General features: G+C 37.3%; 1 protein-coding gene across 11 annotated transcripts in view; it reads right to left on the reverse strand.

Moving 5' to 3' along the window:
• GABRB1 (gamma-aminobutyric acid type A receptor subunit beta1) overlaps positions 1-20,750 on the reverse strand; it is a 128,087-nt gene that overhangs the window by 34,881 nt on the left and 72,456 nt on the right. The window lies entirely within an intron of this gene.

Consider the following 20,750-nt stretch of genomic DNA (forward strand, 5'->3'; position numbering starts at 1 on the left):
TTTTACTTTGATGCCTTACTCTCCGAATATCATATTCTTACTGTATAGTCAAGATATTTTTTGCTAAAAATAAAATTCTATGAAAAAAACCCACTGATGCCCATTATTTGCAAAACTGACTTCCTTAAGTAGTACTGTCAGAGATTTCCCTGCAGAGCAGCAGGTTTTGTAGGAACAAATAGGAAAGCTTAATATTTTGAGTTAAATCATCAGTGAGCAGTTAAAGTAAGTTCAGAAGGAATACAGGAATTGGATTTATAGTTCTGTACTTAGATAATTTCCTCAACATGCTCAAAAAGCGGATCCTCAATTCTTGGACAAGAAATAAACACAATATTTAAGTCACCAATAACAACCAAATGTGAAGATGATCAGAGCTAAACAATGCAAATTCTATTGTGCAATGTTTCCTTCATTTGGAGGGCAGGTATCAAATTTTAATATGTTTGTTCTTTTTCTGTCAGTCAACAGAGCATAAATTATAAATGTACATGAAGATATGAACTGGGATGGACTAATTTTTTTTCCTTAAAAGCTAAATAAAAACTTCAAATCAAATAAAGAATAACCATGCTTCTCTTAACCACTGTAGTGCTAGGGCTCTAGTACATGCTGGAAGTAGACTTTCATATTCCAGGTATAAAATTGCTTTTATTAAATCAGTGTTAATTTAACTTCAGTGGTATCAGGGAGCTTAGTCCCCTAGCAACATCAGAACCCAGATCCGTATCCCTGGTGTAATTGTTCTAATTTTTCTGAAACCTGGAAGAATCTTGATGTTGAAGATTTAGTGGGATGCTTTGTAAGGAGAGTTATTCAAGGAATAAAGGAAGGCAGAAAAAAAATGTACATTTATTCTTCAAATTTCTTCTCTGTCCAGGCCATTAGTAAAAGGTTTACAGTTAAGATACCTGCTGATACCATAAATTTCCAAGCACAGCCTGAGTGTTTGACCCTGGGAGAAATGTCATCTCTGCACCTGAAAACATGCCCAACTTCTAGTGCCTGGAACAGCCTACTTGCAGGGTGTACATTGAGCATCAGCATTACTGGTTTGGTATTGGGTATTTTATATAATGTAGTGTGCTCTTGGGAGATCTGTGTTCAGCAGTCTGTGTGTTGCTTGTGTGGTCAAGTTCCATTAAAGTCTACTAAATTCTTAAAAAAAAGAAGTTATGAGTACTAGTAAAATTGGCAAGGGCCAAAAGGTGATTAAATAATAATGCTTTCACAGATCTCATTAGAAGCGGAGAGAAAATTTGCAATATTGGGTCCTGAGCAATATTGGGTCCTAAGCCAAAATTTGCAATATTGGGTCATTAGTTTTAGATATGAGTACATGATCATGTGGAATTTTTGTTTTTTTTTAATTAGAAAACTATTATAGTTTAGCTAATTTTACCAGTAGGACATATATTTGTGACTCCAGGGTGACAAGTTGTCAACTGCTAGGTCACTGCTGTAGACTGCATACTTTGAGATAACACTCAAGTTTATAAGGAAAGCTTTTGTATGGATTTAGGTTAGCAAGTACAACACACACTTCCTTTTAATCTTACTCAGAGAAATCATAGAGTTGAATAATCATGACAAAATAAAAAGGACCTTGAGGAAGATGTGTAAAGAGAAATACACAGCTCAAAGAGGTAAAGCTGTACACAGCTGAGAACAAGGTCTAGTATGGGGGGGCCCAACAACCTTTATAATATTGGGTAAAGCAACCTGTTCTACTTAAGTTGCACAAAGATGGGGCAAGGAAAAATGGGTCAGACTATGGACTGTCTGTTGTATTTTATCAATACCCTGAACTTGTCAGTGTTTGCTTGATTTGCCTCTCCATCTTTGTTTTTTGTTGAGAAAAAAAAAATTGATTAAAATTCAAAAAGAGGTGAAAATGCTTTTAAAATATGGAAATCCTGTGGTGTGCCTTTCTGAAAACAATGTATATATATCTATATATATATGTATGCATATGTTTATGTATGTGTGTAAATAAAGATGCTATGTATATTTTGGATTAAGCAGAGGGATGTGGATATAACACACTGCAGATAAATATTAGGTCAATTATTTCTCACAAGACTTTATTAGAACTTTATTGTGATTATTTTAGGCAGAAGTGCCCAGCCAGCCAGTGGTACTACAGTGACTGGTCACCATAACCTACTGTGCCTCTGGTCATGCACTGGCCGACCTTCCTTCAATGCAATAACCAAGTGTGTCTCCAGAAGCCATCTCTTCCACTGCTTGAGGACAGTGGTAGTGGGGAAAGGTGTCTCAGGGATAGCCTGCATGTTCTGGCTACAGTTCCCACTGGCCTGCAATGCTATATAGCCTCCTCCACCCCTGACATCAAGTTTCTTTCCTCCCAGTCTGTCCTTTTAGTTGCCAACATCAAACCTTGAACGAAATGCGAGCAGCTCAGCAATAATGTTGGTTGCCTCGGGTATCAAGGTCTTGAGCTAGTATGCTGCAGAAAAGGACACATGGTGAAATTTTGCAATGTCTTTCAAGGGCTGAAACATTGCTTTTAAGATAAAAAGAGCTGCAGTGGTCAGCAACAACCCCCCACACTCCGCCGCAAAAAAACCAAACAAACAAACCCACAGCAAACTATTGAAAAAAACTAGAAGAAGAAATAATTAATAGTAGCACTGACTAGTGCTGTAGCACAGTAATGGTCATGGACCTGTGCTGAGACCTGGAGGAGTCATTCTGAGTTTGTCTATCCTTGTGTAGCTAGTAACACTCCTGAGAGTGAATAGACTTGTCAAATGTAGAGGAGGAATATTTGGTTTTCTCTGAGGTGTAAATACAAATGTCTGTTTTCAAGCAAAAGACAGGCATGAAAAGTTAATCTGCAGGGTGTCAAATCAATCAACTGCATTGGCTTGAAATAAGAATGTTAAAAAAAAGAACAACTTAATGAAAACATGACTGTTCCTATTGCTCTTTCCACTCACATATGTTCTTCTCCCCAAAAGCTACTGAGTTGTCTGTCTGGGCTGCTGTGTTGTCCTGTAGGTCCCTTGAGACACTCCTTATCCCGTTCCTATTTCCCCCTGGTCATACCAATTTAACAGCTGTCAAGACAAATGAGGCAGAATTTGCCTGAATTGATTGTTCTTGAATCAGTTCACCAGCTGGGCTCACTGTTGGGCCCTAAAGATGGTTTAAATGGCACCATCTCTGAAGAGAGTAATGATGGTGAAGAACAGATGAAGGCAGTGCTCCCACACAGTGAATTTTGTCACGTTATTCCCATGTCAGTGGGAATATTCACCACCAGTGAATTGCCATGGTCAGCTCATTGCTGGTAAGCTGCCTGAGCTTTGTCTCAGACAGAAGTCCTGGAAGAGTCAAAACTCTATTCTTAAACAATGTTCCCTGTCTATCTCAGCAGCAGAGCCTAATCCTGTGGTATACATTCAGTCTCGGGCAGGGGCAAGCCACTGAGCACAGTGACTGTGTCTTTATATGCCCAAACAGTTACAGGGTCTGATGCAGGGTGTGTTGATTGGAATAAGCACGTGCCTAGTCTTGCTGTTGAGGTCACTTCAATTAGTATTGAGGTTGATTCAATTAGTATTCTTTAACATAACCCAGGCATTACTTTATCACATCTGTTTTGTGCCTACAAAGCTATGCAATGGTCAAATGCTCTTCTGCTAGACTGAACTGACTGTGAATTTGAAATCTGTTATCCATTTGCTGTTTATTCTCTCGGGGGGGGGGGGGGGGGGCCGGGCGGTTGTATTTACTTCCTTTGCTGTTTTTTTGTTGTTGTTTTGTTCCTTTGTTTGTTTGAATGATGAAGGGTTATTTTCTGGAAAAGGTCACTGCTGATCTTCCTTTAAGTATTCCAGGTTCAGCAATCTCTTGTGGCACTTGAAGTTTGTGGGTTTTGTGATGAAGGCATTCAGATGCAGCACTTTGCAATAATGGTGTTGTGATCCATAGGACAATACAGCAGCCTAAGAACTGCCTGCAGCAAGTGATGTCCTCAGGCAGAATTCTCTGTCCCTTACTCTGATGGGATGTAAGCTAATGGTATCATTCTCACCTTTAACCTCTCTTCTGAATGCAAATAGATGTTATCAGGTGTGTTAAACAGGTGTCGCTTAATGCTTATGGGAACACTATACTTTTGTATTTTATGTCCCGCCTGGCAGTTGTTTAAAAAGGTGTGCCCCTGGAGCCGTAGATCACTTTTCTTTTTTCTATATTTTTTTTTTCACAGAAAACACTGACTTCTACAGTCAGTGCAAAGTAGGAGTGTCTCAAAGGTTATATAATTTTCAATTAGAGTGCGGTGTGCATGAAAATATTTTGAAGAAGGGGACATCACATTTCAGTCGCCTTGGCGGATTTACCTTGGTACTCATAGTAATTGTCAGTAAATTAATCATCATTATTTTGCTTAAACTCTTGATGAATAGTCTGACTTTCAGCTGCCAGGACTCTGCCTCAGAGAATAGCTACATAGTTACACAGTTAAATAGTTACATGGTACAATCACAAAGTAGGGATGGGGTGAGGAAATTACCCGGAATGCAGACAAACTGACTTGCTGGCTTCTGCTTTTCCCGAGGGGAGAGTCTGAAGCTCCAGCGTAGCGGTGGCCATAGGAGGCAATGGGAAAGGGAGAGCTCATACGTGGAGGAGATGACAAGAGAGGTGGCGAGAGAAAAGGTCTGGGAGAAAACATGTTGCTCTGACTGAATTAGAACCTTCTAAAATCAAAATCTTGAGGCAGATATGTACTTTTTAAAGATAAGGTAAGACCTTTATTCTGTTCTGATGTAGTGCATCAGAATTAATTCAGAGTAGAGTAAAGATGAATGGTGGAAGAATAAAGATGCTTGTAAATATCAAGAAATAATAATTTAAAAAATCACTAAAATTTTACAGACTAACCTTATAAATATTAAAAAACCCCCTCTGTATTGATGCTTGTAAGCCAAATTTCAGTGCAATGAGAATTTTTACTGCACAGCTATAAACCCATGAAAATAAATTTTATAATATAAATCCCAAGAGGACTATAACCATAGCATGGCAAACAAGATACTTCAATAAAAAGTGCCTTAGAGTTGGAGCTGAAATTTACTGCAAATAGTAATTTAGTCTGACAGTGCAAGTATGTTGCAAGATAAAAAGAAAAAGAGTGAGCCAGAAGTGCTTAGCATAAAGGAAGGTCCAAGAGAAAAAAAAAGTCAGGTAAATGGTTTTCAATCTGGTTTGAATTAAAAAAAAAAATAAAGGTGATAAATCTGTAACTCTTTCAATGTCTCTATGCAAACCTTCTAAAAGTGACAAAGTGAAAGACAGGTGCAGATAATATCCACTGACCGGAACACCCTGCTCAGCAGAGAACAGAGGTCCGCTAGATGGCAGCAGTGATGCTAGTGTCATTTGGTATCTTCACGTTTTGAGTTGTTTTTTACTTCAAAATAAAAAAAAATTAGACACCAACATACTTATTGTGTGTGAAAGAAAGACATGAATATGTTCAGTTGTCCCCCCTTCTTTGGCAGAAGCAGAAACTAGGCAACATCCTCAACACGCAGCCTAGTTTGGAAGGCTTCAAGATGTGCTTGGTCAAAACAGGGACCAGACATATTCCTGCGGTTTTTTTGGTTGGTTGGTTGGTTTTGGTTATCTTTTTTCTTTGCTTGGTTTTGGTTTTTTTGGGGTTTTTTGTTTGTTTGTTTGTTTTGTTTTGGGCTTTTTTTGTGGAAACAGATGCCTGATCAGGCTAAGCATCTGTTTAAGACGTGAACTGCTAGGACTTTTGCTGATGGTAGGTGAGCCCTGCTTCATTTTTTAGCTATACAGAAAAGAAAATTAGTAACTAATGAATTGCAGAAAATTTTGACTCAAGATTTTTAGGGCTTTATGTTGAATATCACTTGAAACTACACTCCTTGCTTCTAGGAGAGCACACCAGACAGGGAAGGGGAAGGCAGCATTTTCTATAGGGGTCCTGTAGAGAAGAGAAAGAAAAGTAAGAAGCAGAAAGAACCCTGAGGCAAAGGAAAAAGGGCTTCGACTTGAATCTGTAGTTATTTATATGGCTATGCTTTTTTACAATGAGCTCACCTATGAAATCTATAAATGACATGTATCAGCTAGGAAAGAGTGCATTAGAAGCAGTAAATGGCATTTTATGGTATGACACTGCTTTGTTTGTAACTGACTAAGACCTAATACTCATTAAAATATGCTTTTGTCACTTAGAGAGTTCCTAGATTATCAAGCCTTTGCAGACCCTCAGGCAATTCTTAATACAACGTGTGATTGATTTCTGAGGGTTTTCCTCAGGTCTTTGATATTCACTATTTACCCATGTTCTCCCATCCTGTCCAGACAGTAAGTACGCCTCAGTTGCTCCAGATAGGTAGCTGAATATGAAAACTAACAATTCCAGCCAACAAAGCAGGCAGTGCAATTATGTCTGGATACATATAACAGAGGAAACTTGTGTGCATCTGAAGGAGCTGAGCTGCTGCAGTTAATCCACCACGTGTGGTGACTAATTCCTTTGGAGAACTGAAAGTGAAATGAAAATCTTGCACTAGGACTTCAGTTAGAGAATTTTAGGTCTTGCCAAAATATTGATTCTGCAGGCAGTATAAAGTGTGAACAAAGATATTAGATTGCTTTTTTTGCACACCTTTGACTTCAGAGGAATGATTATGTGATTTTTGTGTAGAAAACTGATTGATGACCATGCCCTGTCAATGGATTGTAATGAGTTTTCATTGTATTTGTCCCAAGCCTGATTGTGTGAATCAGTTTAAAGTATGTATTACTTCAAAGATATTTCTAGTTGTAACATATTATTAATCCTCAGAACTTTTTGAATGAGCATAAATTAACTATAACATTGAAATAAACCTGGGACAGTGGGGCATTTCTGTTACTTTAGTACAGCTTTTTTGTTGTTCTTATGCCATATCTTTCACTGTGAATTGTGCTATTGAGTCAGTTAAACAGTATAGAAATAAAAAATTGTACCCTGACATTCATTTTAATTAGAAAACAGGAGTTCAGATACAGTGGAAAGTGAAGGACCTTTGAGTCATCATTCATACTATTGCAAGTACTGCCTCATGAATTTCTTTCACAGCCTGATCAACGTTTGTCTTGGGAGTAGTAGGGCAAATCAATAAATAGGAATTTTTTGGGGAACCATGTTTTTCTGAGACGTCACACTCTAATTTGAAGCATGGATTGATTTATGGATGGTGTGTACTGCTTTGCCTTTGGAAAATACTTTCCAGTGGCTTACACAGCACTTTTCCCTATTGTTGTTTACTCCTTTCTGGACAACAAGTACATCTCCTTTTTATTTTCTCAGTACTTCTTTTGCTGGCTGAAAAAAATTCTCTGTACTTGTTAAGCAGATATATTTCCTTTCCCAGATGCAGCAGCACTCACTACATGAAGAGACTCTCATCCTCTCATTTCCTCCTTCCATGGAAACTAAAATCCACTACTGTCTACCAGCAGAGTTACTGATGAGACAACACCTTGAATTGTCTTTGTGAATCTGTTTTTGTTGATTGCAAGTTAAAGTGGGTAGGGTGGTAGCTATTTCAAGTGACTGAAATAGATTAGGAAGTGTTCACCAAATCAACCTTCATTAGCATCCATTAGAGAGCTGTAATGTCTAGTAGGGAAATGGTCATGGTTAACTTGGAGGGGTCTGGGAGAGACCTTCTTAAACCAGCACAGCATCGCTTAGGAGCCACGTAAATATATACACACATATGTGGGCTTCTCTGTGTGAATTATTTAGATGAGCTTGTCCTTTTAACCCAGTTCTTCAGCTGGGCCTGCATAAGATAGAGAAGAGAGTGAGCCCCAGAAAGTGAGTTGCTCATTTGTACTTAGAGCATTCAGTTTCTCCTGACTGCCAACACTGATGAGTCATATGCAGATTTCATTTCATCTGAGTTGCTCACAACTTCGAAAAGAAAATCATTATTTGTGCCAATGAGATATTTTTACCCTAAAATGACTGTTAACTAAAGCAGTATTGGTAACTTTGAATGGGTAGGGGGGTGAACATTTTCTAACTGGATGTTTTGAAGGGGGGAATATTTCCACTGTTTTTGTCTTTCAGTAGTGGTAGCTGTTTTACAAGGTGGATAGCAGCTCTGTATACCAAAAAGGTCTTACAGGGAAGAAAAAGATATAAAAATTGTAAGTGGTGCTAGAGTAGAATATGCTTATTTATTCATTTAACTTTATTTATATTTAGAGAGGCAAGAATAACTTACTCCAATGTTGATGCTTTATACTGGTTTATTTGATTTTGGATAGTCTTTATATCAAAAATATAATTTCTTTTTTACACAATGATACTTGGTGCTCTTTTATATTCATTGAGTGCTGGGTGCACCAGCGATCCAGCAGACTGATACATAGTTGAGTAGCATGTTGAATGCAGAACATCTGTCACTAATCCTCTGCAACCTGAACATCCCTCAAAAACAGAGCACGCAGACTTGTTATAAACAGTGTGATTTCAGGAATTAAATACATATTGTTTGGGAATTAAAATATATATTTCACAATATAGAGAAATGTATATGTTCTATAGATAATATACATGTTTAAATGCTTTCCCCATGAAATCTTGGAAGATGCTTATTTTGTCTGTCTGCTTTTTTCTGCTTTTCTTTTTTTTTAATTTCAATTTCAAAACATGTACATTGGTTTTAAAAGTTTCATGAAAGGATATCCTGGTTCTACTCAGAATCTACTAGGCATTCTAATTTCTTCTTGTGACAGAACATTTTTCAAATGGATGAATACAGGACAGCCAGAAAGGTGGGTCTGTTAAAGTAGGAGAGCAAGTGGTCCAGCTAAGTACTTAAATTAGTTCAGGTAGCCCACTCTGTGCCTTGTTACACAGTACAGTCATACCTTTTAATACTTAGCAACTTACACGGCTGGCAGGTTTTAATATGTGAAATCCAAGAAAAGGTATGAATGGAATCTCTTGGTACTTTTTCACACATTAATTTTTCACGCATTAATTAGAGCTGTTTTTAGAGTACTGTCAGAGAAAGGCTGGCTAAAGAACACTTGGATTTTTCACTAAAATCGTGAAGGTTAGCTGTGTTCGAATGCTGGTGCGAGCACATTGGGGAAGGTTGCACGGAATGGTGAGAAGTGAGAAATGTGGGGATGGCTCTTCTATTGGCTCTTGCAGCTGAGAGGATCAAAGCCTTGATTAAAGAAAGAGAGAAAATGAGCATGTTTTATGTACCAAAGCCATGAGTAGAATGAGGACAAGGCTTGTTTTCCTAAACTCCTTAAGTATCAGGACAGATAATCATGTATTTTTGAGAGTTTCCTGGCTCAGGCTTTGGTGTTAACCTGTATCAGACCTTCTTTTCCTCTTTTTTGTCTTGTCTTGAGTAACCTCAGAGCACCAAGCCTGACAAGAGTTCAAGAAGCATTTGGACAGTGCTCTCAGGATCATGGTGTGACTCTTGGGGCTGTCCTGTGCAGGGCCAGGAGCTGGACTTCGGTGATCATTGTGGGTCCCTTCCAACTCTGAACATTCTGTGATTCTGTGATCTTTAATATTCTGCAGGCTCAGACTCTGCAGGCTTTTGTTCTCTCCTAGGAACATGTCTGCATTTGATTCTATAAGCAGTTGACGTGTAATTCCTCACCGTCAGTATCTGCTGTTGTGCTGGGTTTTTTTATCTTTAGCTTTAGGAGCACAGTACAGTAGACTCTTTCTAATGCTACCTTGCCTTTATTTATGCAATGTTCACGAGGACCGAACAAGTAAAAACCTCCTTAGATGACACAGATGCTTTTTACCATAATGTTAAAATACTGAATTTAGACTGAAGCTTATAAAACAAACTCTTCTGCTTATGTTTTCTGAATAGGAGAATTTTCAGATAAGAACAGGTTGTTTATGGTGTTTAATTCTCACTTTGTGTTGTTTCATCATAACTTTTCTGTGTTGCATGGCTTCTTGAGTCCCAAGAGGTAGTTGGGTAATTTTACTTGGTTTTTTTTTGGTTGTGGGTTTTGTTTATGTTTTTGTTTTTGTTTTTTTCCCTCACAGGACAAGAGGGAAATACAGGAAGGCATTGCTACTTGACTACTGTGTCACATTTTCTGTTGAATTTCATAGTTCAGAAGTTTGTCCCTGAACTGTTTTGATGATGTAAGTCATAATAAATTACATAGGCATTCTTTCATCAAGATAAACTAATAAAAATGTAGAAAAGTAGGAAAGACGTGTCAACCTGCAGGGTTTTGTAACTTTCAACCTTCTCCTTTCCATCCTGTATAAATTTTTGCTATCATTCTCATGTCTAGTAGCTAAATACCATATTATTGCTAAGGGTTAGTGTCCAGTGGTTTCACAGAATGATTTCTTTCCCTTCAATGTTTCCTTATGTTTGTATCGAAGGATGGATTTGAAACCTTTAGAGGAGAAGGGTTTAAAAACAGGTTTGGAAATGTTATATTTTCAAGTTCATACATTGCATTTTCTACTAGTTTCATACATGCTTCCTGCATTTAATTTAAAGTTGCTTTGGAAGGGAAAATATTTACATACACATTTTACTTCTTGTTACCTTTACACAAACTAAGTGCATACCTGGCATAGGGAAAAGAACTGCGATAAGTTTTTCCCTTTGATCTCTTGCTATGGCCAGGACTGTCTCTTTGAGTATGCTAACAGCTCTTCAATTTAGCAAATAATTTGCTTATACTGATAAAATTTCCTACAGGTGACTGAGTATAGCAGAAGATTGAGTTATTCCCCATGAAAGCAGAAAGTCTTGAATAGTGCTGTGCAGTGTTCAGGCAGATTTACTTATAATCTTGTGAGCATGCAGGCCTTTGATTTTTTTCAAGAAAATGCTTTGATATTTTCACTGGCATCTTAAACATAAGACTGACATTTTGCCATTAGGAAATAACAGAAAAAATGAATTAAAAATGGAATAAAAGATGACTAGTGAGTGAAAGCTCATACATATATATCAAACAGCCATCACCTCAATGCTCACAAAAACCAGAAACTTCCATCGCCATTGAGAAAACATTTCCAGCTTATAGGGAGACGTACAAAATATCCTCAAAGACTAATCTGGAAACTAAGCTTTATGTCTGTATCATTCACAACCAGAAGAGTGAAATTATATGGGTACAAAATACTTGTGGAAGAGGCTGCAGTTTATAACCCAGGCAGTTCAATTGCACAGAGCTCTGAATGGCCATACCTGACAGAATGGAGGAGGTAGTGACCACAGAATGGGTTGAAATATTTCAGATGAGTTTTTCAGGAAAGAAAATACTGATGATCTGTGAGTTACAAGAATTGTTCTAACATGTACTTAGCCTGAAACCTGTTGGGTTTGGTTAGACCTAAAGAGGAGCTTGTGTGCCTGAAAACTTCTCTATATTTTTTCACTTAAATTAAGTGGTGCAATGAAAATAATATTCTTTCATGAAAGACAACAATTTTCTTTGGAACATGTGTCACCATGTGGTCTTGAAATGCCTGAGTTTTTGGGCTTGCCTTTTTTTTTTTGGTACATGTGTTAGTCAAAATGAATAAACCCAATTCTGTTTATGTCTTCTTTAATGATAACCACACAGATCATCCATCAGTTTGGATCCCTTGTATTTAGCAGATAGGCTGTCCATTTGAATCATTGTCATGAATTCCCACAATAAGGAATATTTCAAAGTATTTTGAGTATTTAAAGTAATACTAAGCATGCATCTGCTATGCAGAGTTCTCCTTTCTAGTGATTTGCTTATGAGAAATTAAATAAGGTTGCATTAATATACCATATATAGCATAATTAAATATTACTGAAACATCTGTGACACAGCTTCAAAACAAAACCCTTGTTTTCTCACAGCAGAATCCCAGCAGGGGGCTCCCAGGTAACACAAAAATCTGTAGCAGTCTTAAGATGCATTTGGTGCCCACACTTGGATGATAGCATGTATTTTAAAACTTTCCAGAATTTGAATTAAATTAATCCTTAGAGTAGTCTTTTTTTTTTTTTTTTTTTTTTTTTTTTTTTTTAGCCTTTTACTTAAAGCAGGTTTTAGCTACTGAACTCTTTTGGCTCATCTTGAAGTGTTTCAGTGGGAATTGTTCTTCCTTGCATCCAAAGGTAGATGGTGAAAAGCTGAAATTTTTCCCTTAGGTCTTTCAAAAATCTGGCTGGTACAGGTCTTGTGCCACTTTAGGCTTAACTCTACCTAATATCCCAGAGAGGTACCTTGGAATCCTTATGTGCTTTAGTAACTCTCTGTAGGTGGGTTAATGTATACCCTGTGTTATCAAATTATATTATGAGCAGAATTATTAGTCTCATGTAAAGAAATAATTTTAAAAAATGAACTATTTCTGTATCTTTCTAGAATCCTACCAAAAAAAAAAAAGTGCTAGTTTTATAGCTTTTTCATTTACTTCTTTCACTGAAAGACTCAACAATTGGAGACCTTGTAACAAGACAAGTAAGCCAGTAGCAAATTGTATTTGAAATTAGGCCAGCTGGGGTCAATGCAATATTTCCTAGGAAATAAGCTGGCAATCTTTTCTCTCCCCTCTTTCTATATGAAAAAAGTCTGACTAGAAATTTGTCAGGAGTATTTCTTCAGAAACATTTATTCAGGTATGGAAATATTTCTTACAGAACAGTTCAGGACTAATAAAATGGAAATTGAGATTATTTTTTAATTGGACTCCAAAGGCGTTTTCTGATGGAAGAAAATAACAGGAAATGGGTTAGACATATTTGAACTAAATCCTTACCAATAAAATCTGTGCAACTTTTTCTTTCTGTCCCTTGACCAGGAGATATTAAAACTAACAAATACAGCATTGAAGATATATGGGTGATTTAACTGGATAACTGTTAGGCCTTTAAAAACCTGCTAAATATTAGCTCTCATTTTACTAAAAAATAGCTAGCCTTAAGCTATATGGTCTGTTGTTTGTAAAAAGGTTCATCAACAAACCTGAGAACAAGTTTGAAACACCTGGTATCTGCTAATAAACCTCAAAATACTAAGTTTACCACACCAGATTTACTTTCCAGGTTCTTGATTTACACAAATATAGTATGAACAAAACTGGAAGTAGATTTATGCTTCCAATATAGCCATTTGATCACACTGTCTCACATAGTTTACAAATCCATCTATCTAAAGACTATGAAAAATGCTGCATTTGCAGTCTCCTGTGACCATGCTCTCAGAGGTTGCTAGAGAGGCTCTCCTAAAAGAGACATCAGCAGCATGCATCAGAGCATCAGAGAGTTACACTACCCAGGCCTGAGAAGTTCCAAGAGCTGAAACTTGCCCAGGTTTCTTCTGCTTGCGCCTTGATACATGGGAGATGTCAGCTTACCCTTGGTGCGTAAGTTATCTTCTCAGACTATAAACTTCGCTGTCTGATGTATACAACTGATAGTAGTATAAGAGGGCATATATATTTCCTCTTGGATGACTGGTGTGTCTCATTGAACTGAGACTATTGGTATGCATGTGGCCTGGAAAAACTTGTCTTTGGCATTTTTTTAGGAATATGACGAACTGGACACTCTGCATATGTGGAAAACATACAGATTTGCAATAAGGAAGCACAAATAATTTGTATGTGTTTTGATTTGGTTTTAATTGTTTTTTTCTAAGAGAAACGAAGTATAATGAGTGTATACTCCTACTGACCTGACTCTAGAAAGCACATGTGTGTTTTTCATTTGTGTGCCTGTGTTTTATTTAGTAGTTTGGGTTTTATTTTGTGTATGTGTTTTCTGTTGCCATTGTATCTGGAACTTTGTTGTTTGCTTTTGTAATGGAATTTCAAGAATTGGAGCCAATGTTTCTGTCAGTGGGACATGTTGCTGGTACTGAGGTTGGAGACTGACTGCCATGTTACTCTGACCTGTGGGCAGGTACCTCAGCTGAGGTGAAACCAGCCACTCTGGGGGTAGACAACCCAGGTTGGGGGAGCTGCAGCTGATGTTGCTGCCTGATGATTTACCCAGAGATTGAGGAATGGTTCCCTGTCAGCTCAGACTCCTTCGTAGGTCACTCTCATGTACATTTACCTACTATAGGTTTTAAGTGCTAAATGATTTTCAAGTTGCTTTGTCCCCACTTTCACTCTTGCTTTAGGCTCTGAGTAACTCCAGGACTTCTGATATTTCTAGATACTTCCTTGGAAGATCATGTCTAATTATATCTGTAATCCAAAACTACATGAATTGTATTTGAAGTACCTACCTCCGGTCTGCTCAGCTTGATTTCCCAGTCTAAGAAAATGAGGTCAGACTGGCAGTTTAAGACGAGGTTGTATTACCAATGCTGTAACAATACTTGGTAATCTTACCTTATTAATGGCTTTATAAATGAAAGCATTTTATTTGTCACATATTTTGCCTCTTAAAATGAGGTAATTTTGTCCTAACAGTTATAACACCATGTATGTTGATGCTACAGCAGAAGTGCCAAATATAGGAATGTACTACTGTATTTTATGGGGTAATTAATTTTATATTCTACATTTTATTATACTCAAGGGCTTGGCTATTATCTAGATCGTGAATTCTCCTGCAGCTACTTTTAAGCCACGCCAATGATACTTGAGAAGAAAGGTTAATCCTCTTTTTAAGTGGAGATATTTATAGAAGAGTAAGGGTTAAAGAGAAAATACCTTTCCTGAAAACATTTTTAATGCATTATTATTTGCATCTTTGCACTGTTCTCAAAATACGGATTTTAATTTATTGTAAAATTACTTATAAACACTGCATTTGATTGCTGTAGTGAATTAAATCAGTGCAGGGATGCTCTTCACACTAATATCCTTAAACACTTCATATGGTACCAGCCAACGTTCTGTGTGCTACAGCACAAAGCAGACACGGCCTGATGGCTCTGGGCTTTGTGAGCAAGGGGATGTCTCTAGGAAGAGCAGCCCCCACAACCTAGCATCATTTATTAATTTTTCCTTTTTCACTTTTATGTCACTAGTAAACAAGCTGCACCAGCATTTGTTCAGGATTTCAGCAGCTTTCCAGGTAGTGTTTATCAGGGAAGTGCCTGTCTCTTTGAGAGACCACTTAAATTAAGACCCCTCCCTCTTTTGTATCTAAGGGCATTCAGTTTGGAGCAGGTCTGGCAAAATATTTTCTATCTCCCCTAGGACTTTAATTAACCTGCCTGATATAATTATTGCACAGAAATGGTACAGATTGATCCCTCATCCCATGCCCCTCTGATTTTTGGCTGAACAACTGTTTCACTGATGTCATGAATCAACATCAATATAAATTAAGTAAGAGTGAGGTTGGTTTTAAGCAGCTAAAAACTTGTATTTTGTCCTTCAGTATTAATTGTTCTTAGCATGCTTAAAATGAATAGTAAGTAAGCTAGAAATCTGCAGCAGAGTACAGATTTAATTACTGTCCCTCGAAATTTTTATCATTAGAGGGAACTGCTTTTTATTAAATGGCTTTTTAATGAACTTCAGGACCTGGAAAGCACACATAATGTGGTATGTACCTAATGTATGGTGATAGGAAATATACTAAAATATGTTAACATATTGGGACTCAGCATAGATCTATTTTATGTACCTGTATATAGCCTTATATAAAAACATACGCTAAATAATCTGTACTGCTAACAATATATTTCAGCTATATAAGTTAAATTGCAGTGTTTTTTAAAATGTTTTTGCCTTTTTCTTTCAAAAATACAAGTAAATCTTGTAACTGTATATGTCCATTTGATGTTCCTTGCAAAGTATAAGCAGCAAGAAATGTGTTAAAAATCGAGTACTTCAGGGAAAAAGCAAATATTATGACATTATGCAAACTTAAGCACTAACTTCCAGAGTATGCAGATTAAGTATGTGCAGCTTCAATGGTGTGTATCTAACTGGCCACACTGAAACAGCAGGAGTTACGTGGCTCAGTTGTGAAAAGCTTGTGAGGATTTTCTTTCTGGTTACTCAATTATAAGATATCTCTGCATCTGAGCTTTTGCGGTGTGCAGAGGAGAAAGCTGAGCTAGCAAATACACAGAAGTTCCTATCTCATTTAATGCCTACCCCCTAAAAGCAAGTAAAGAAGGAATTACTTGTAAAAACTTGCCTCTACTGCTATCGAATGAAGTGATTCTTAGACTGTGTATATAAATTTATTTGAAATACCTCTTGATCAAAAGTACTTCAGTGCTATTCTCGGCCATTAAATTCTTTTTTCACTTGATTTTTGTCTCCCAATATGTTTGAGCCAACCGTAATAGTGTTATTTATACACACTAGAGATAAGCTTTGGTGTGACTGGAGTTCTTTTAAAAGTAAGACGTAGTAAAAAAAAATTGAAGACCACTTTATTTAGAAGTGGGATTTTGATGCAGATCGGGTTGACAGTGAAAGAGTAATAATTTCAAAGTACTGGAAGATATTTGCACTTCTGATATGGGAGAAAAGAAGGACTTGCTCAGATTTAGTAGGCAGAACATAGTCTGTAAAACAGAGGATAAGAAAATAATCCAAAACCTATTTATACCAAGATGGTAAGAGATTATGTGCTGCCTAGAAAATATGTAACCCATACTCTGCAGTGTCTTTCAGCTTTAAAATTAAACATTTGTTAAATATTGTCTCATAATTTTTAATTGATATCTCTATAGTATTAATGAGGTTAAATAGTTATTAAAATATGAGTATACTTAAATAGTTGACATATCATTTCAGTAATCTGAATTTGATCTAGAATCTGCTTGAATTAGGTGATCTTTGAAAAAAGCTTAGTGGGCTTTGCGCTACAAAATGGTTATTTAGTTCTTCAAAGTGCAGTACTTGATAGCTGCAATCAATTACAGCATCTAAAGCTTGTGTTGAAATTCAAGCCTGTGAAGCCAGTGGTGACTCCACCAGACTGCTTATGAACTTCAACTACTGATTACAAGAGCCAATGCTCATATATTTAAAGCTGAGTCCATGTTCAGTACTTGTGTTTCTACTGGGTTTTTTTTATACACTCTCTGTAGAGATCAATTCAACCTGAAGCGTTTCCTCATCTTCCCTAGGTATTAAAAATACTATGTTACAGGGAATAAAAACCAAGATGGGTGAAATTGGAGGAAAAGGTTGTAAATCAAATACAGGGAATTATTTGGTAACTCAGTATATGGAATTTATGAATAGTTGCTCCCCACAGAGTTGTGTGTTTCTGCCACGTCTGCTGTACACTGGGGGTACGAGGGGGGAAGTTTGCTACATGTGCCACTGGAGGGAATTCAGTCCGTGTTCGTCCTCTCCTCAGGGGTGAGGAGAGCACCTCTTAGGGGGATGGACAGCCATTGGATTCACCCTGGCTGTTTCTGAGGCTATTTGTGCTAAAGGAAGAGAGCAAAGCTGTCTCTGAGTTACACCTGGGACTTACCTGGCCTGGTGGCCAGAGGACCCTAGCTTTCTTCTTTTTTTTTGAGTTTTCAGCCTTCCTTTTCCATTTGTGCTATTTATTAACTACCAATTAGCCACTTAAATTTATTGAGCCTGCCATCTCCATTTTGTGTTTGATGCTGATTCAAACCTTGATGTTTTGGAAGAAGTACTTCTGGTTTGTACATGGAAGCCCATAAGCAGCTGGAAGTTTTCTATTTACCTGCAGTAGTAAAGGTCTACATAAATGATGCCACATAAGTTTTAGGTGTTGTACTCATTTTTGTCTGAAATTTCCTCAGTTTCATCTGTGTGCTTTCAGTTATATAGTACTACAATGATATCTGTCTCAGGTAATTTTAATCAAATGATGTTAAAGAATTATAAAATACTGTGTTGATTGTTATCTTTCATTTAGCATAATAAGTGTGAGTAAAGTAGTAATGAGATTGCATGGAGTTATTTAAAAGATGTGTAGATATGGCATTTAGGGACATGGTTTAGTGGTAGACATAGCAGTGTGAGGTTAATGGTTGGACTTTATGATCTTAAAGGACCTTTCCAACCTAAACTATTCTATGATTCTGTGATCATCTTGCACCAGCCATGCCATGGCCTTATAATTGGGTTACAGGCCAGGAAGAGGAGATGACAATAGGATTGACAGTGACACAGACACTTCAAACAGTCTGCAAGTAGCTAAAAGGACAAAGAAGACAATCTTTCTGCCTCAGGATCAATTTGCCTTGTCCTTTTCCTCCTTTTTTTATCTTTTGAGTTAAAAGAATGCTCCTAGCAAAGCACTGCCTGTGATAAGTGTCTTGCTGACTGCCCAGCAGGCACATATGCTTGTTTAAGGTCTGTTGGGAAGAAAGTTTGCAGCAGTGTGATCTGTTGCAGGCTGAACAGGCATCCAAAATGTGCATCTGAACTGCCCCTCCCCCATCCCTACCCCTTTCTAATAGCTGTACATTGAGGAATGTCTTCATTTGCCCATGAATCCTGAAAACTGACTCCCCAAGACTGAAATGTTTTGGGAAGTGGAAGAAATTATGAAAAATTGCTTGACTTATTTTTGCAAAGTTCTTGTATATTTCTAGAGTTTAAAAATATAAAAGGAGTCCCAAATTGCTTCTTGCGAGTCTTAAAATGCTCACTGCTAGATCTCTTTGCATTGATATGTGGAAGAAATACTTTGTAGCATTTTCAAAATGATCATCTAATAAAATACTCCTTTATAATTTGCTCTGTATTTTTTCTGTAGTGAAATAAAGTGTAGCTTTTTATTTCACTATACAGATGACATGGCTTTTTATTATTTAGAATAACTGCAGTCTTTTTTTTTGGTTGGAACTGTTTAGTAACACAAGTAGGACAATCTATTTAGTACCAGTGTAAATAGGCTCCTTGCTGCCATGATGGGTTGTCCTCAAAAGGACTCAAGAACTGACTCTTTAAGGAAATCCGTGAAGATGTTTGAAGGAAAGCCAAAACTCCATAGCTTCAAATCATGGCAATGCAAAAGCAATCCACAGACTATGAAAATTTCACTGCAATAAAAGATGTAAACAACTGTCTAGCAAATTTCTTTAGTAACACTCTCAGCTATATTGCCAAAATTGAGGTAGTAAAAAGGCAAGTTTCCACTAAAATTAACTTTCAAGATTATACTAAAAGCTAAACATTCTGCATTTAAATACAGCTTTTCTTGCATTCCACCTCTGGGATATGCTTCCATGGATATTACATGAATAAGGGGTTAGTAAATCCAATGTTAAATGGATCAATTCTCTGATCTTACTGAATTGGTTGGAGGTAGGTCAATTTGTCTGCCAGTGTTTGCATCACAGAAAACTTCATTTGTTTAAAAAATGGTGAAATAAATCCTTATTTTGAAGACAAAGATTATTCTTCCCCTTGTCCTCTTGCAGTTGTAGCAGTGCCTAACAAAGTGGCATCCTCTGCTGCAACAGTATAAAAATGTGTGGTCTCAGTGAAACCAGAAGTTTTAGATGGTCCAAACCAGCTCTTCACATCTTGTCATGATATGCTCAGTCCCCCTGTCTTGAAATTATGTGTCTGAACGTCAGAAGGGAGAGAAATCTGTGTACAGGTGTCGCTGAAGGTACGTTACGCTTCTTAACAACCCTTCTGAAGGATATGCTCCTTCCAATACACCACATGAAATTCTGCTGTTGCTTATTGTGGGGCAATGTCATGATAAAAGAACAGATGTCTCCAAAGCAACAAGGTGTCATTGTTCTGCTAGTCAAAATCCGTGAAGAATTAAGAGGTGGCATAAAATACTAGGAAAGGGTGATTTAAATCAGAGCTTCCATTCCTGACATCATGACGTAAGAATCTGAGTACAGAATTCAGTACAACAAATTATTAATGGTTCCTTAAATATCTCAAAGACACATTACATGTCTAGCATCTTACTTGGGAAAGAGGGGAGAAAGGAGAAGCAAAAGAAGCAATAGTATGTACTAGTTTAAGAATCTAGAGCTTTGGGAGGGATTTCTGGAGAATCTTGCCTGAACAGGCAATAACAGTAATGAGAGACACTGCTAGCACCAGAAGGGTTAGAGCTAATGGGATCCAACCACTTGTTAAAAATGGGGAAGAAAAAAAAAATAATCCAGTATTTTACCAGCTGTACTGGTGCCAGGCTGGAACTGTCTCATACACCAGCCCCAGAGTGCTGCAGGTTTGCACATTGACCCAAAGGGATTTTTTTCTTCCTCTTAGGAAGCAGGCGGCTATGTCGCAGAGAATTGTAATAGCTGCTGGTGGGAGTACTTGATAGAAATTGAAGAAACACAGTCTTCAGGTACATATTACACAACAGTGACACTCAACTTCCCTGGCATATTTGAAATGAAATTCAGTGGAAATATTACCATGGAGTTAATTGTGTGTGTAGTTCTTGGGTGAAAGGATGAAAGAGTTACTTGGTTAGTAATGTTACACATTTTTTTACCACTGTGAACAATTAACAGAACTGGCTTTTGAAGCAAGAGACATAACAACAATGCACAATTTTAGATGTCAGAAGGCTTAGGAATATTCTGTGTCTGCACAAGTTTATAGCACACATTGTTCTTTAAACTGTGGGGACATAGCAGCTGAAAGTTACTAGAAAAAATAGCTAAAGGGATGTTGAGTTCATCATAGAAATAATACAATAATGGAGACATACTGTAGTGATAATGCTTTGGTACATGATCTAAAACCAGTCCAGTGTATCATGTGCATGTTTCCCTTGTTTATTCAT

Source organism: Corvus kubaryi, unplaced genomic scaffold (assembly GCF_017639235.1).
Source record: "Corvus kubaryi isolate FWS band 111438036 unplaced genomic scaffold, C.kubaryi_AGA036_p1.0 split1-131, whole genome shotgun sequence".
NCBI classification, from domain to species: Eukaryota; Metazoa; Chordata; class Aves; order Passeriformes; family Corvidae; genus Corvus; species Corvus kubaryi.